The sequence below is a fragment of the Fringilla coelebs genome (assembly GCF_963513975.1).
Source record: "Fringilla coelebs genome assembly, chromosome: 1".
Classification (NCBI taxonomy): Eukaryota; Metazoa; Chordata; class Aves; order Passeriformes; family Fringillidae; genus Fringilla; species Fringilla coelebs.
In genome coordinates this window covers 4,648,669-4,667,571 of record NC_140028.1, presented here as the reverse complement: position 1 = coordinate 4,667,571, position 18,903 = coordinate 4,648,669, and the positions used below count along the sequence as shown (strand labels likewise).

General features: G+C 38.5%; 1 protein-coding gene across 2 annotated transcripts in view; it reads right to left on the bottom strand.

The window, feature by feature from the left end:
* Positions 1-18,903, bottom strand: part of PTK2 (protein tyrosine kinase 2) — a 189,561-nt gene that overhangs the window by 134,384 nt on the left and 36,274 nt on the right. Inside the window, exon 3 of one of the 2 annotated variants that reach the window (XM_084207209.1) lies at positions 13,898-13,924. The exons of the other annotated variant lie outside the window; for it this stretch is intronic. The gene's annotated coding sequence lies outside the window, so the exon portion shown is untranslated. The remainder of the gene's footprint in view (positions 1-13,897; positions 13,925-18,903) is intronic. 2 annotated transcript variants of the gene reach the window in all.

Below are 18,903 nucleotides of genomic sequence, written 5' to 3'. Positions count from 1 at the left end.
GGGCCTGCAGAGGGGCTTCTGACAAGGGCATATGGTGATAGAACAAGGAGGAATGGCCTTGAACTGAAAGAATATAAGTATTAGGAAGATATTCTTCACTTTGAGGATGGTGAGACACATCCAGAGAAATCATGGATGCCCCATCCCTGTAAGTGCTCAAGGCCAGGTTGCATGGAGCTTTGAGCACTCTGGTCTGGTATAAGGTGACTGTTCCATAACAGGGGGGTGGGAAGTAGATGATCTTGAAGGTCCCTTCCAACCTAACCTGTTCTGTGATGATGATGGTGATGCTTATTATTATTTTGGATTCAATAATTCATAGTCTTAGCCACTTTGTGAGCTACTGTTTTATCACTCTAGTAATTACTAGAAACTGAAGAACAAAGGCAATGTTTTGAAGGAAATCTGCATATTCCTGTAGGAGATGGAGGAAGAGTTCCTTGCATTCATCTAGCTGATAAAGAAAGTTTTCAAACAAATTTACCCTCAGAACAAGTGCAGGATTTTTTTGGTAAAGCCACAAATGCTTTCTACCATGACAAGTGTAGCCCATAAAGCTGATGAATAGCTGATGAATGTTCTAAAAAATAAAATATGTTTATTGATTCAGTGACAATCTTCTGCATCTGAATTAATTTGCTTTTCCATGTTAGTATCCAGAATTCCCCAAACGGGCTGTCCAGACACTGTAACTGCACCATAATCTTCATCCATCTTCACTCCCTCAGGTTAGTTCTTTGAGTTTATCTAAATATTCTAATTATTCTTTGGGTGTATAAATTATTTTAAAGTGGAAAATATTATCCTACCCTAAGTTTCCTCTTAGCTAAAGTCAAACAAACATCATCTTTGTTCACAGGAACTACTGAAAAAGGGTGCATTGTAATTATAACAAATCCAAAATGACAAGTCCTGACCTCTGCCTTACTCTAAACTCGTGTTTGCTAAGGCTGTTTTGGAAATCTGCCTTGGATTACCTGGTCTCTAAATCTATCATCCTCACCCCCAAGCAGCCCTTTCTGCTCCACCCACACCTCCTCTAGCTCAGCTTCCTCCTGAACATCCTTTGCCAAAGGGTGCAGAGGAGAACAGGGTCATGGGCTCCAGGACCTCTAAGGGTCTCTGCAGACTGAGAGGCTCTGTCATCATTATCCTGCCACCAGAGATAGTCTTTCTTATTTAACTCTGAGCATTCTGACAGGCAGAACTGAAAGAAAAATAATATTTTACTTTAAGTGTCAAAATCCAAGCCTGGTTTTTCAACAGAAATGATTCAGCACAACAGAGAAGCAGGATCACCTCTGTAAATTCATTTTAGACTTTGCAATATGAGCAAACTCTAATTCCATGCTCCAGACTACATTAGGCCATTTTTCTCCCAAAGAAGAAAGATAGAGAGCACTTAGATAAACTCATTCTAGAATATAAACTGCTGAGGATCTCTGCTTAAGACATTCTTCTGGCAAAAAGTCAGTCCAATACTGAATTTCTTGTTATATTCCTCCATTTGGTGAGCTTAATAGTAGGATAATCTTGGGTATTCCCAAAAAGTTCAGAGTTTTAAAACAACACTTGGTAACCTTCTGAACCATGGTTACCTGTTTAGCCTTAGGATCATCTGAGTTACATTTAAAAATAGTAGTTGACAGAATTCACTGGTTTTCTTTTCAAATCTTAACCTATTGGTAGTAGTGAGGTGGGGAGCAAGACAGATCAGGGTGTTGGGAGAGAGCAGGAGGAATTCAGTGTTAGGAGGTTTCCCACACCTTCCCTTCCCAAGGGATCCTGTGATGCTGTGCAGCAGAGCAGGCAGCAGTGCAGCCTCCCAGCCTATGCTGTTAAGACAACAGATGCTAAAAAGGACACTAAGTTAACTTTAATTTTATTATTCCATAAATAAAGACTAGCCATTTTTTAAATCCATATGGGTTGTATTAGTTTTCAGGCATGAAAGTTGTAGCAGATTTCCCTGTGGGTGGACTAAGCTGCTCATCTTCTCCCACTTCCTTCCATTTACTTTTTGAAGACTACAGTAGAGAAGGATAAAGTCAATGTCATGAAAGATGAAAAAGGTTTAAAATTACTCCTTCCTTAGGACACTGATTCAAAATCTCTGTTTCTTCTTGTTCTAGGTTATTTACAAAAAAATCCACCCAACAAAACCATTTCTATCCTCAGGACATCTTTGAGAAATTCATTCACTATTCCATTGCTTAAAGCTAAAATCTGCTTCATGGACACCTGGAGAGAAGACGTGAAAAAAGAGAGAAAAAGTGAACATGCTATTCCTTATTTTACTGCAAATAAAATCTGATCATTTTGGTCTGTGCAAGATTCATTGTGCTTATCAGTTTGCACTGCATATCTTCAGCCTCCAGTGTGGGGTGACTGGAGGAGTCCAGAAGTAATCTAAATTGTCACCAGAACCTTCCTTGACCCTACAAAACTTCCCTTTCTTATGGCAAAAACCTTCCATTTATGAGGTAAACACAGTAGAAGGTATCTGAAGGGGAAGGACCCCAGGCTTTGAGCTGTTTAAAGGAATTGCATTCTGTGAGGATTACTTTTCTTCAGTGGAGGGGATCCAGGAGTGGATCAGTTGACCTTACAGATTCTTAAAATCCACCTTTATCAATTCAAGGGTAACCTAGAAATAATTAGCCACATCTTCTAAGAGGGATATAGGAAAATGAAGTTGCTTCTGGGTCAGCAAATCTCCTCAGTGTCTCGTTGCATCTGCTGCTTTCTCTCTCATCTATCTAAGAAGCAATTAAACAAAAGAAAGTAAGAAAGCTGTGCAGCCACATAGGGTCAGGTATTTACCAGAAATGGTGTCACCTGGACGTGTCTCTCTTGTCCTGCTTCTCCTGCAGATGCCAAATACAAAGCTAAAACAACAGCACATCAAAACCCTTTTAATTGCAAACATCTTTTTAGGAAGAAGTTGAACCTGACTCCCAGTGTTACATAAACCACAGATATAACATCAGTAACTCCTCAGACTCCCAAGCTATTAAATGCAATTACAAACTGAATAAAACAGCAATCCATGACCTCAAAATAATGCAGTATTTTTCCATTTATGTATGAAAACACACGGGGGGAACAGTTCATATTGTATTTCTTAGTGAAGGATGAGCATAGCATAAATCCCTTATATATAAACAAACTCTTATAGGCTGAAGCAAAGAGCTATTTAAGTTTAAAATTCCAGAGTCACAGAATAAATCAACAAGCCAATGCTGCTACCCTTCAAGTCTAAGAAAGCAGAAAATTAAAAATTAATCTTTAATTCTTACAGAACATCTTTTTAAAGTTTTATAACACGAACATTAATGCTGCTCTATTACCAAGCAAATTCAGTGCCTAACCTATAAAGCAAAAAAAAGCATATTTAAAAAAAAAAAAAAGAAAATATTGTTAAATAGGCAAAATTCCCCTTCCTCTCTGTAATTAGCAAAATTTGGCTTGAAAAATTAAAAAAAAAAAAAAAGAGTTTCATGCTTAGTTTACAAGAACCTCCAGTACAGGCCAGGTGTAGCTGAGCCTCTAAGCCACAGAAAATTCAATTCCTATTCACTTTAATCAATCCCTCTTCCTATTTTGTACCAAGAAGGGATATTCACTTTTCAGGAACTTTCAGCTACATTGCTGCTTCATGGGACCAGCAATAAACTCCAAGGAACAGCTCCTCAGGCAGTCATTTTATGCTGTTACAGGGAATCAAAGGTCATCCTCAGCTAACACAAAATCTTTTATTCAATGCAAAATCCACCACCTTAAATAGCCTCATTTGCTCCTCCAATTACACAAGACTGCACAGTTCTGCTGAACAAGTTCTGTTTACCTAGGAAAATGCCTGCAGAGTGGTGTCAAAGAGCTCAGAAACACAAGAACTTGTTGCTTCATTTTAAGAAAGGCTTCCAGGAGCTCAGCACCAAACACAGCTCAAGTTAGTGGAGGTAACCAGCTGTTACAGGCTGGAGCAGCATTCAGTGTGTCAAAGGCAGCAGGTATCCCTTCTCTGCATCCTTCCACAGCTGGAAATTGATGTGCAGACCAATGCAACCTCCGCTCTGTAGCCCCAAACTCAGCTGAGCTTTAAGTGTAGTAAGCTTTACCCAGGGACTTGACAACTTCAGCACAAAAGGCTTTGATGAAGCTGGAAACAGATGTGCAAGAATGCTGATATAAAAATGAAAATAGGCAAGGCCAAGATGTACAAAACCAACTGATACAGCTGGGAAAGATGTTTGGGCACAGCCCTTCTTCAGATCTGAAGAAGGGATGTTAAATAAGTATCCTATGTCTTCAGATGATAAACAAAAGATCAAAAAGCCAAAAAAACTCCTTTCTGATGGCAGCCTGAATGACCTACTTTACCAAACATCACAGGGCCAGCAATGTCAGCATGTAACAGCATCTGACAGGGCCAAGAGCTCATCTCTCGCACAGTTCTGAGCTGCAGAGCACAGCTTCCAAAAAACCTCTGGTACTGCTCTCCACAATCCCATTTGATGCATTTCAAGACTCAGCACTCAAGCTTTTAAATGAACATGAGTCCAGAACAAAGAAATATCAGTGCCTGCATAAACAGAGGAAGAATATAAACCTTGTCCTGCCACAAAGACACAAACAAGAAATGCCATAAACTTAAACTGGGAGTAGGAAAGTTCAAGGACCCTGAAATAAATGCCTAATAACTTTTAAATTGCAGAAGAAGATGTGAAACTGTCATCTTAAGAGGTCAACTATCTTCAAGGAACAACTTAAGTCACGTCTGCCTTGGGGTAGGACAGAATTCCTTCACCCCTCAAGTTTTGAAGTCATTAGACAAAGCCTAATCACTGTCCTTAAAACTTCCACTTAATACTCTACTTTTAGAAGCTCTATATAAAAATCTCAGTAATTATGTTTCTGATGTTTCCAGAAGCTCAGTGGTAGTCACTACCTCTAACACTTCACTGAATCATAATCACTTCACTCCCTCACCCTTCTTCTATTGCAAAGCCTCAAGTTTCAGTAACACCTTTTACTCCACCTCTTGGAGGGCACATAGATGACCAGGGAACAGTCAGCAGGAATTTCAGTGCTAATCAATACATTTTTTACTGGGACTAAAAGCCTTAGTAGCAGTCCAACCTTTCCTTAGTACCATAAAATACCCTGAGTTGGAAGGGACCCACACGAATCATCAAGTCCACCTCCTGGCCCAGCACAGGAACCCAGACAATCCCCACCACATGCCTGAGAGTGTTGTCCAAACACTCCTGGACTGTCAGGAGCGGTGCTGTGACCATTTCCCTGGGGAATCTGCTCCAGTCCCCAACCACCCTCTGGGTGAAGAACCTTTTCACAATATCCAACCTAAACCTTCTCTGACAGAGTTTCAGGCCATTCCCTCGGGTCCTGGTCACCACAGAGAAGTGACCTGTAGTGGAGATCAGACATACTAGTTCAGCTGCTCTTCAAATCCATGAAAATTGGCTCCACTAAGACATCTAAAGACAACGTGAATCACAACATAAAGTCTATTAATCCTGGAAATACATTTCCAGGATTTCTCTGTATTAAGCCTTTCACAAAAAGAGTTATCACAGATAATTCTCCCCAATTGTCATGGAAAAAATAAATCAAACCATGTGAAACCATTCCAGTAAGTCAGTTGAATGGACAATAACTAGAAACTTCAAAGATCTTCTTACAGGAATAATTAGTGCACAAAGATATAATCTGGAAAACATCTTTGTGCCAGACTTAAACAATGTAAGAATTTCTTAAGAAGTTTCCCATCTATCTCAAGTGTAATTCCAGCCCACTAATGAAAGCACAGGCACTTAACAGCCCTCTTCTGTTATCCTGACCCTTCCTCAGAGTAAAGTCCTGAGGAAAAATGTACTTGCTACAAGAACAGACTTTGTTGTTGTTAAGTTTGACCCTTCCATATGAATACCTGAAGAACATCAGCTTTATACCTGACAAAAGAATTTTTGCAGTTTTTCATCTTCAAATTAGTGGTCCCTAGGGAAAAGACCTGCAAGCTATCATATCTTAAATATGTTCTTATTTTAAATATTAAATTTAATATATTCTCCTGAAAACAAAAAAGGGAAAGGGGGTGGGGAAGCCATAGGTAACAATTTTTGTTCTTACTTCCTCTTCCCAGTCTTCACTGCACAAAGCCAGCACAAACAAGCTACGAACATAAAGAGCATAAAGCTAAGGGCATAAAGAGACGGTTCAAACTATACATTAAGGATGTAAAAATAAACTAAAGGAAAGATCATATAATCCTTTATTTACGGTCATTTTAGGCGTAACTTACAACAAAACAGTTGATTAAAGTTCACCATGCAATGTTTTTCCTCTCGGTTCACTGTAGTCAGTGATGTTCCTCTTCAAACAAGCTTGTGTATATTTTGGGAGAAGATCCCAAGCCACTCCCAGCCCAGGTCTTGCAGAACAAAACACACACTAATCACTAACATTTTGTATAAGCCAACTACACAAGATCCAGTTTTATATTGAGATTCTTTCTTTCAGTCACACTGTTATCCCCACCCTTCCTTTACTCCAGAGCTGTTGCTGTGAAGACCCTGGGTAGTAACACACTCCAACACTACAGCAAGGGGTTACAGAAATTCACAGAAGCTGCACTTTCTGTGGAACAGTTGTATAAAAACAGTGAATGCATCACCAGCATCAGCAGAATAGACTATAGAACATATATTTAGGAACCATGATTATTGGACTCTTCAGTTTGCCAAATTTCATCTTCTCCTTAAGTAATTCTGCACCAGAACAAGACAGTTTGAGTGACTGCCACTGAAGGTTTTGTGCTGTAAAGGAGCAGCAGAAGCTCATTCCCAATATCCTGATGCCCTGATTATAGCACACTGCTCTCCATGTGCCAGGCTGGCTCTGTTCTTGGATTTGTTTTTTCTCCTGCAAAAGAAGATAGATGAATTCTCCAATCACTCTTAGCAGATACACATCCTTTACCTTGCCTATACAAAAACTTTTACAAACCAAAAAAACCTGCTATGACAAAAGTAAAAAACAATCCTGAAACCCGTAACCACTTATCAAAAACCCTTTCAAAATCCTTTTAAAATGTTGAACCACCCAGTGTCCCATTTTTGTAACTTTGAAAGAGTCCAGACAAAGTTTTAATTCAGATCTCCAAGTGTATCATTAGAATAACCTTTGCCAACATCCCTCCAGCTGTTTCTGCACAACCACCAGTTGCCAATTTGCCAGCAAGAACATCCATGTGGCTGTACAGAGTGCAAAGAACTTTCCTCACTTAGGGAATGCCTCAGCTGAGTGTCAGCTGCCAGGTCCTGCATATCCACCTGCACTTAATGGCACAGGACCCACAAGGAACCATTTTTGCTCTGTATTCCTTTGACACCAAAACAGGTAAACATCTTCTCAGAGTACATAAGCATCCTGTTCCAATCAAAACATTACTACAAGTTATTTATTTTTTGACAGCATGTAGTATAGAGCTCGAAGTTCTGCTGCAATTCCTCTGATATTGTACCAACAACAATCTGTAGTTCAGTTTCAATAGTTTCTGTCCAAGGTGTCCCTTCAACCCCACAAAAAAATAAACTACTAAGACTTGTCAAAGTTTTCTTCTTTTCTATTTTGTCCAAAAGCTCTATAACTTGCCTTTTTTTTTTTAAGAAGAATGCCAACTGTTAGCAAGTTTAAAATAAAGCACTGAATGAACCCCACTCCTTGCACCTTTAACTACACAAGACAAATTCACACATTAGTCACCTCTCAGATGGAAGATTGACAAATCTCTCCCTGGTAAACCTGGCTGAGGACTGTCACCAGGTGCCCAAATGACACAGGCTCAAGTTTCTTGTCCATCCTCACCGAGAAAATAAATAAAATCTTATTATTTCTAAAATAAACTTTCCAAACTAGGAATAAAATCACATACACCATCTAAAAGAATTAAGAGTATGTGCAGCTGACTTCATTCAAAGCTGAACTGCATAACTGTAATTCAGGATATTTCAGGTTATCCAAGGTGAAGCAGCCACACCTTTTTCTGCCACTTGCAAAAGAACAATTTTCCCTAGGAAAAGTATCCTTGTCCCTCCAAACAACATAATTCCTAAAGATGTCATTTGAAATATCAATTTCTAAGGAAGCAGATAAAACGTTCCAATTTGTTCTAAATGAGAAATTAATTAAAACAAAGAAAAATATCTTAGATGCTATACATTCAAGTGGTACATTTGCATGTGATCCACCCTTGATTGCTGGAATTCTCCCACTTGGAGGTGACTGCCCAGGAATAAGGCAAGAACAATCCTCACAGCAGTGTGGGTGTCTCCAAAACCATGGGAGCCAGAACTACAGGAAATGATAAAGGAATGTGCTGAACTGCTGATTTTTTTTGTTTATTTTAAAGTGTCAGACTTTATTGATCCAGCTTGTTAAGATTCATAGGGACACGGGACAGAGGACCTGAAGGACCTTTCATGTAATCAAATCTTACTCCCTGCCTCCTTATGCAATCATGTCATAGTCCCATTAAGTGCCCAATATATCAAATTTCACTTTCTTTGAGCATAAAATCAGTCTAGACCAGGTACTAGTGGTGCCACATCATTCCCAATAAACCTGGCTTATTTACTGATTTTATTTTTTTTTTTAAATACATACTGTCAATCCTCTATATTGAAACTTATTTTCTTCTACCCCCTCTCCTCCTTTTTCCTCTATCCCTGTACACAATCCCAGAAAAACAATGTTCTGCAGCCAGGGCAAGTTTCTTAACTATAAATCATTTCACAGACTGCCCTGGCAAATGGGGGAGGTTGCTGACAGCTGGAAGAAAGCAAATAGAACTTGAAGAGGGGAGGGTCTGGATGACTAAGGCTGGTCACCCTTACCTCCGTCACTGACAAAGTGATGGAAGTAACAACACCAGAAGTCATTTCTAAACAAATGAGGACAATAAGGTGATTAGAAATAGTCAGCAAGGATTTATGAAAGGGAAAACATGCCTGATCAACCTAATGAACTTCTTTGATTAAAATACAAGCTTGGCAGACAAAGAGTTGCCATTTCTCTTAACTTCAGCAAGACTTTCAACACTGTCTCCCATGATAGCACCATAACAGACAAACTGATGAAGTTATGGACTGAATAAACGGACAGAGGCATGGCCTGGAAACTGTCTGGACTGTCAGGCTCAAATTTCTAAAGGAAAAACATTATAATTTAGCTAACTTGCAATTTCTTGAGGTGTTTAATATATCTCATCACCTCAGTATTACTACAAAGGTCAGCCTCACTAATAAAAATGTTTTTCATCCCAAATCTTGCTGTTGCTCTTGCCCTATGTGGACAATTAGCTATAAAATGCAGATGGGAATGCAGGGAAGAGGACAGTGTCAAAAGCACAGCCAGAATAAACCAAGAAAGTTTCACTGGAAAGGTTGGCAATTGCACAGATTTCATGTCAAGGTCTAGGCTGTTACCTCCCCAAGCTTTCAACACAAAAACATGAAACACTCAGCAGTGACAGTTTACAAAGGATAAATACATTGCTTTTCCTAATATCAGAGGTATATAACAATGGGAAAATGCATTTTATGAGGAATAGATGATTAACCTTTTAAAAGAGAATTCTAAAATATGAAGATTTAATGCACAAATAACAAGAGAAACTTCTTCCAAGTAACATTTAAGCTTTGTCAGCAATAACCTCATCCAGCAGTAATAGCAGGGAATTTGGAAATCTAGCAATAACACCTGCCTTGCTGGTAGTGAAAAGAATTCAAGCTACAGGCCATATCTGCATCAAAAGAAAAGTCCTCTCACATTTTTAGAGCTGTACAGGACATGCAGGCAGCATGCCCTATTCTAACTTGACAGCACTAATATTTCATAAACTTGCTTTCAGTTCCATATTCATTACACAAATAAATTCATTACAAGTCTATGAAAACTAAGTTTGCTGTTACTTAAACCCCAGAATTTTTCGTAACATTTGCAAAGATTCCTAGAAAAAAAAATCCTGATTTTTGAAAGGATTACTGAAAGTACAGCTTTTAGAGAAGTACAGGTTTCCTTGTGCAATCCCTTCAGCACCATGCTAGGGATTCTAAAATGAGAGGAACTGTTCAGTCTTAGTACAGCTTGTATTTAATTCTTACTTAAAACTGAAGTGACAAATCAAAAAGCCACTATTTTTTACTTTTTTTTACTTCTGCCTACACAGTTGGTTACCTTTCCCCCCCCCTTTAAGCAGAGATATTAACAACAGCTCTCTGCTCATGCTACTGAGTTTATTCTCAGCTGCATGAATAATCATTGCATAATTTATTACCCTCTGTAATACATGTGAACATTTATTTTAAGAATTCTGCATAACCTCAATTCTGTCAATTCTTGCCTACTGCAACTCTGGCAATACCTCAACCAATTTTTAATTTTCTGTCTTTTAACATCGTAGGAAGAACCCAACCCTTTGGGGCTTTTGAAATTCTGGTTGCTGTATTGAAGTTCATCACACAGGCAGGTGTAGGTTTAGGATAAGGAGGATCTTTTGCACAGCACAACATCAAAACCCCATCTCCTACCCAGTGAGTAAGAGGAAGGGGAAGCAGGAGGTTGTTCCAAGGCCAGGAGATGAATCTGATTTCCTTAAGTGGATCATGAGCAGGCCCTGTGTAAGCAGCAAGGCCAAACACACCAAGAGACTGAATGAGGACATGCCTTTAATTCAGAAACATCTTTTGGTTGAGCTGAAATTGTGTAACTTTTTCTTTTTTTTTTGTCCTAAATGAGGACTTGGAAGTAAAAATAGTTACAAAACCATTTAATATTTCAAGATAACAATGACAGTGTGCAAACAGTGCTTACCTAAATTGTACATTATACAGCAAAAAGTGAACACAAACCCAGCAGACTTAAAATATGCTGCATATCTGAAATAAGACCTAAGCAAAAGATGTGCATTTCCTATTAACTTTTCGATACTTTATGTTAGGAGTCAGCAAGATTTTATTTGACTTACCAGATAATATCTGGAGGAGTCATCGAGAACAAACAACTGTACCTGAGATTCAATTTTGGCATAATGTTTTATTGAATTTTAAACCAAAAATCCAGTATATGTTTGTTTCTTGTATTTGTCTTTATTTTCCTCTAGTTCTTTGATACAGTTTCTTGCTTCCTTACTATTTCTTCATTCTGGTAATGAAGACATGTTTGCACTGCAGGATCAGGAACAAAGGACCAGCTCTTAGGAAAAGTCACCTATATCACACAGATGCTAGAGCTGTTTTAAATTCAGAGCGAGACAAAATCCAGGAGGGATTGCTTTTAATCCCAACAGTGTCAACAGAGAAAGTTTAACTGCATTTACCAGAGGAAACCAGTCTTTCATGCCCCCAGGCATGCTGTGAACACACTTATGTTGCAAAAGAACTTCATTTATAGACAGAACTGTGTTCTCTACCCACCTTCAAAATTATAATATTTTAGCAAATTGTTCTCCAAACCCCTCCTGGTTGACATTCTGAAAATTCTCTAAGCTCATCTCCATAGCCTCAATTACAAGGCAGTAAAAACCCAAGTTACCCATGAACTTTAAAGCAGTGATACAGATTAATTCAGGATAACTCTCCTGAGTAATGATTTAACTAACGACCTCATCCACTAATGCATTCTCCTGCACAGAAACAATCCTTCCTTACAAGATTTTGCTAGGAAATAAGTGTTCTGGATGACCTTGATATACCACTGCCTATATCAAATTTATGTATAATCCAACCTCAAACAAGACACAACAATAAAGACACCACCTGAAGTAGTCTCCTTACTGCAAAATCTTCAAACACTGCAAAAGCAAATCACCCCCCCCCCCCAATATTATGATGAAAATCTAGACCACTAAAACCAGGTGGCAAAAGTGAGAACATTTCTAGTGACATCTATTGTCCACTGCTGAAAGTGGCACTCAGGAGAAAAAAGTTCTTTAAAACTCTAAATAAGAAAATACCATTATTTATTGCAAAGATGAGTTTTGATGATTTAAACTTCCCATCTGAATGCAGAACCTCATCTTTATTCAACTATATTATATCTTTTATCCAGGCTGCTTTTCCAATTTATCGCATTTCTTTTGAATTTTAATCACTCTTTTTGTGTTGGTGTTATTGGCAGATAAAGACATATCAAGTCCATTTTCATTGTCATTAATAAAAATACTGTAATACCACAGGACAATACAGACCTCTATGAGACTCCAGCCTTCCCTTCTGACAATATTTTAAGCATATTTTCAAAACAAGTCTCCTTAGTTCCCTTACCAGGAGGTGCTGCCACATCTCTGCTACAGGTAAACCACGGTGTGTCGTTTTTATATCCTCTCTAAAGTCCTCTTGTCATGCCATGGGAAAAGCTCCTTTGAAAATCCTGGGAAAACTTCTGTCCTCTATCAGTACTTGCAAGACACAGTCTTGGAGTACAATTAGGACACTCCCACACACAGACTCAAATTGAAAAGAATAATCTCATTGTGACTCACATTCACACCAGCCAAGCTCTTCAAGTCCCAAATATAAACTCAGAAAAAGTTTCATCACACATCCTTGTCCTTGAAGCTGCAGAAAAAAACCTAACAACAATCCTTATTTTCCTGTCAGCCTGACCTAAACGCCAGGTATTGATTTTTCCAATATTTTCCATAAGTGCCTCCTAAACAACCACTCTCAGCATTCAAAATAATTTTAAAGGCATCATCCTTAAAAGACTTCCACCACATTTAAACTTCTCTTCACTGCTTCAAGAAAACATGACTTTTTTGCAGAAGAGCTGCTCTGAAGTTCTCGTGGAAAAGACTACAACATATCAGCTATCAAGCTTTTAACTGAACTTGCCATTTGATTCCAACAGGAAAGAGCAGCTACCCTCACAGCAGGTGTTAATATCAGCAAGAACAAATGAAAGTATGAATACATAACCAAAATCATTAGGGCAGAGGGCCAGGATAAAAGACAGCAGGCCTAACAGCAAATATCCAATCCCTTGATCAATCAGGAGTAAAAGTGCACTTCAGTCAGGATTCCAGAATTCACGTTACAAACAGGGAATAGATGGACAAATTCTACCTGCCATGGATCAGGAGACATCCTCACTCTGAGCTCTGCATCACAACTCCAGCCCATCGAACAAATGAATGCATGAATTTTAAAACTTTGTTAAAGGGCAAATGTAACAAACAATAAACAAAAAATGATACTTTAAAAAATCAGACCAGCAGGGTTAGGGTTTTTTGGTGGGGTCCATATTTTTGGGGAGTTTTGTTGTCTATTTTTAGGTTTACGGATTTTGGTTTTTTTTTTTAATTTTTAAACACCACTGATAGAAGAGTCCAATAGAGCAGCTCAGCCACAAGTCACCTGTGTCACCAAGTAAACACTGTGTCACCTTCCCCACTATGACCTGGGGAGATTCCTTCCACCCATAAACCCCCCAAGCCCATTTCCCTGCACTCTGCCCCTCTGAACCACCACTAACACCATTTGTTGCTGCTCCTATTCTGCTCCCCTGCCAGCTGTATCCCACGTTCTGCTGAGTTGCTTTAAGCATTAACTATCTCTCACACATATTTAACAACTGCCTATAAATACACCTCAGTTACCTCCTCCCCTTGTCAAAACACACCATTTAAATGGAAAAAAAAAATCTGTATCTCAACAGGCTTTGTTTTGACCTCAGATCCCCACATGACTAAGTACCATGACAGTGCCAGTAAGAACCAATATTCTGATTATATAAAAGCATGACTGTATCGTAAGCAAGCCCTTAAAAGCTGCCTGCTGTCACATCAAGACATAAGTGAAAAAAGAGAACTTACCTGCTGGCAATGGAAGTCTTGAAATATCTGTAACAATAAAGAAATACATTTAGAAACAGAAGAAAAAAGAGCTCTACAACTGCAGTGACCTCATATTTTTTCTGCAAGGCCATACTTGTTTAATAAAGCACATTATCTGAAGCAATTTGCTGGCTGCTATGAATGCCACATGCAAATCAAAAGCATTTTCCTTGTCTCATCCTGTTCATTAACAGGATTATGCTTTGCTCACCTGACTGAAGGACAAAGATTATACTGAAGGCAATGAGTGTAATTACTGCAGGAGAATACAGGTCACTACACACAAATGAAGTGTTACATACAAAATTCACCATCACCTACAGCACTTCAGAGATCCAAGTGTCAGGGATAGTCTTTGCAAATGAAGAGGACTCTATAAAATGCTTTCTTTATTCTTAAATCTTTAGAGAAGTAGTCAAGCTTGCAAACAGACAAGCATAGAACACAAGAAATAATATTAAAAGAAAGGACACTGATTTTTGTCACCAACACACATTAGACACAGTTGCTGAACATTTTTATAGTAAATGCTAAGGCTGTCTTGAGCTGCAAACAATGACCACTGTCTCAGAGTCTAAATAGAACATATAAAAAATATGCACTAGAAAAACAGCCATTATATTAAACTGTAAGTCCTTATATTGTTCCTGCCTGCTTTTCTATGGTCATCTCGGTACACATCATCATGACTGGGACCTGAGGTGCCCATCAGAGGTCAGAAGAGAAACTAGAACCCACAAAGAGATAGAAAGAATTAATTACTCAAGTCTGTAATGACATGGACTGGGGACACCCATCACAGGGCATCATAGGGTTAATGAAAACTGAAATAAATACTACTGGAGGGGGGGATGAGAAAGGGCAACCAGTAAAATAAATGAGAGAAAAACAGAACTGAACCTAAGAAAAAGGTCTGCACAGTTATTTGGTTAAAGGAAACAGCAAAGTTGAATAATAAATTGTCACACTGGGTACAAAATCCACATGGAAACTGAACTTTAACCACAGGTGTAGCAGCTGAAACAGATGCAGAGATTATAGGGGCAGATGGTCACTGCTCTGCTACCCATTAGAAGAAATAATGAGGCTTAATAAATTTATTAGCCCTGCTTTCACCAACAGATTGTTACAATTCATGTCTGTGGCCAGAAAACATGATGAAACTTCAAAAACAAAGAGAATTACACCTAAAATTTAAAGGCAGCCCACAAAAAATTTAAAAAATTAACTGCACTACTCTGAGGAGATGATGAAACAGCAACACAGAAAGTTGAAATGCACTTAAAGCAAGAAATCAAAGGCAAACAGGACACAACAAAAAACCCAGAGAAAATACTGACTGCCTTAGTCTGGTAGAATTTATATAATTATAAATTTATACAATTTTTATAAAGATAGTAAATTGCATTTAAAAGATGCTCATCACGCTGTCTGCTTAGGAACAGAACCACCTTACATGTAAAATATGCCTTGAGACAGGTGATGCAGCCAAGGAGACACAGGAACTTCAGGAAGCAAAAAACCCAACAGCTCCTGCACAGAATCCAAATCAGCACATATGGAATGGAGCTTTCATCCATCAGAAAGAGATTTGCAGTGACAATTAATTTGGAAAGTTACATGAAGATAAATGTTGCATCATTTTTTATTTGTGTATGTTTAATTGTTTCCATGCTCTTTTTTTTATGAAGTCACAGAAAAATTCCTGCTTTCCACTAGACTATACAATACAACTGCAGCCACACGAGTAAAGCATTTAAAACTGTGGATTAGAAAATACCATTTTTGATTTTGATTTTTCTACAGTGACAGAAACGTATGTTTAAATTCCATTTTTAATTAACAACTACTGAAATATTGAAGTTACTACAAACACTTTAAAGTGCATTAAAATCTTTTAATTTTTGTGTATTGGGGATGTTTTATCACAGCATTTATTACTTTTGAAGCAGACTCTTTGGTTAAACGTGCCTACACAACAGATGTCAGGAAAATAATGACAAACATAACCCCAAGAAAAATATGTTATTACTGTTATTATATACACACAGGCAGAAAACAATCACTTACATCTCAGAATTTAAACAGGGAAAAGCTCTGCAGCTAAGACACACACAGTGATTTTTAACTTCAAGAAGACCTGATCATATCGCAGTGCTTGTCCCTAACACCTGAGCCGCTGTTTCCGCTGTCACCTCTCCTGCCAGCCGCTCACACAGATCCTGTTACTGCACCAGGACCTTCCCAAATGGGGCACTGACACCATCAGCACTGTTGCTATATTTAAGTCAAACACTGTGAAGATTTCTTACTTCCATGTTCCACTGCAAATTAGTCCCACAAGTACATTAGCTGAAGAGATGCTGCACCCCTGGGACAGGTTTACTGAACAGCTTCCTGCAACTGCACCTTCTTCTATTACAATGTAGTGCAAGAGACTGATTTCTACCATTAATTGACATACATTAGATCTAAAAACAAGGTGGACCGAAGAAATTGAAGCCTGAAGGTTGTATCAGTATACTCAAAAGTGCATATGTGCACTTAGCAGGTTACTTGTATGGCATTACTCAATTATTTCCATTAAGCACAAAGTCCTCTAAAGGCTGATGTATCTTAATTCTAGCAAACACCAGCCACTACAGAAATGTTGATTCATAAATGAAATAAATATTTCACAGTTCCAAAGATAACAGTAACAATTGTGTATCCAGACACCACAACAATAAGTGAAATGCTCATTACCTTCAGGTGTTCCTCTAAGTGTGGAGTCACTTTGGGAACTTTCTTATTCAGTTGGCCCCATCTCTCCAGCTCACTCTCATATTCTCTGGCTTGAAACCTCTTCGCTTTATTTGTAAATACATGTTTTCATTTAAAATCTAACACTGAAAAAAGACGAGTGGATTCTGGCCACACTTTACAAACTTCCTTCACAGAGAGGTAAACTGAGAGTACACACTGAGGTAGCCACTCATTTCAGGCAGCTTTTACCAACTTGTCTCCCCTGCTGTGTAAAACTTCCCCCTTTCGAAGCACACTACAGCATTTCAATCTCTAGAGAGGAAAAATTCAACCAGTGCTGAGATTTGAAGAAGAAAAACCCTAGACTTAGGGTTTTAATCTGGTTTGGGACTAAAATGGGAGGCTTGAGAGCATTTTGGAGAGCTGTCCTGTTGGGAAGGATTCCCTCACATCAGGGAGGCCTGGACTGACTTTTCTCCTACAACTCAGTGCTTGGAGTGCTGTCACACAAACCAGATTTACAGCAGCTGTACAACAGGAACCAATCTTACTTTTTTATCTGCTCCAAAGTAGTTCTTCAAAGTGAAATCTAAAATGAATCATATTTCAAGTGCTGCTGCTCCTACTGATCCTTTCAAGGGATCGCTCATGTTCTGCATTTAAATTCTTAAGTATCTCCCTGTGCTACTTGGTAGGGAGCAAACTGCCAGTTTGAACAGGCAGAAATAAAAATTACTTTCACATCATATTCTTTATCATACCCAAGCTTGTACATACTTTGTAAAAGCTAATCAGTTCTCAGAGAAAACTGATTTTATCCCATTTCGATACTGGGAGGATGGAGCAGATGGCCTCAAGAGCTCCTTTCCACGCAAGGTTTCTGTAATATTGGACACAGATGATTTTAACAGATCAAGAACAAGCTGAAATTACATAAGGGGTGGTACAAAATAAGAAAGATCCTCAGCCAAAGAAAACTTGCCAAATAAACCAGTTATGCACATGAATTCATTAAGGAACAGAAAGAACAGTATTTTAAAAAAGAATACTATTATTGCTTCTGTATGCACTGAGATGGCTTTGGGCACTACAATCCCCAAAGAGGCTTTGTGGATCCCAGCACCCAATTGTTTTTTCTGATTTATGGATGCCTTGAGGACCAGATCTCTCTACCACTGTATTTGCTTTTATAAAACTGCATTTCACATTGCAGAATTTCAATGAACGCTTTCTTGAAAATGGAGCCGCGACTTTAAATCTTCCTTCCAAGAGTAACATCTAATCATCAAAAACAGGAATGTTTTGTGAGCTTCCTATTCCTGCCTCAAGGTAAAACCAGAATATGGCTCAGTGCACAACTCCAGAGGCTCAGACTCTGCCCCATCTGCAGCACTGATCTCTTTCCAGAGCTGCGGTAAGCAGCAGACCACAAGAAATTTAATCCTGTTCTCCTGCAGCAGGAGCTGGCTGACTCCAACCTAACAGCATTCCCTGGAAATTAATTCAGATATTCAATTCACAAACCAATCTCTCTTTCCAGGGAAAAGTGGAGGCTTGCAGCACAGAAGGAACCACAGACCACAGTCTTCAAGAAGCCAAGCAGCACATGTCACTGGACAACAATCCTTGCAACTAGATGAGGAATATCACAAACTCAAAATAAAATGCCATTTTCCTATTTAGTCACAGTACCAAAATAATTTAGGAATACAGATGCATATTCAGCTTTTAGCCTTTGTGTGGCTGCTCCTGAAGGACGTTGTCTTAGAGGCTGGATCCAACCACCTGGAAGTCTCCTTTCCTATATTCTCTGGCAGGTTTAAAAGGATATTCCTCTGATCTTTCATGAAATTGAGATCTCATAATGTATGTAAAAATATTTTTCTTTTTTTTAAAAGAGCAAGTAAGTAAACACAAAACACAAGTAATCTCAAAAAAAAGAAAAGCTTTGTAAAATTACAGTTGTTGAGAAACTCAAGGATTTATCCATCTGATCTACTGAACAAATACCTTGAAGACACAATTCATCCCGACAGCACACCTATTAAAGAAAAGCTATTAAAAAGTTTTACAGTATGATTAAAAGAGTGTATAAACCACCAGTTGCATTGTTCCACCTATGTATTTTTTTTTCTCCTTCATGATTAGAAGTGCATCTCATTTGTAACCTACATCTAACCTACTTCTAATTTAGCAATGTGCAGGGCTGAATGCTAACAACCTTTTATTATATCATTTTG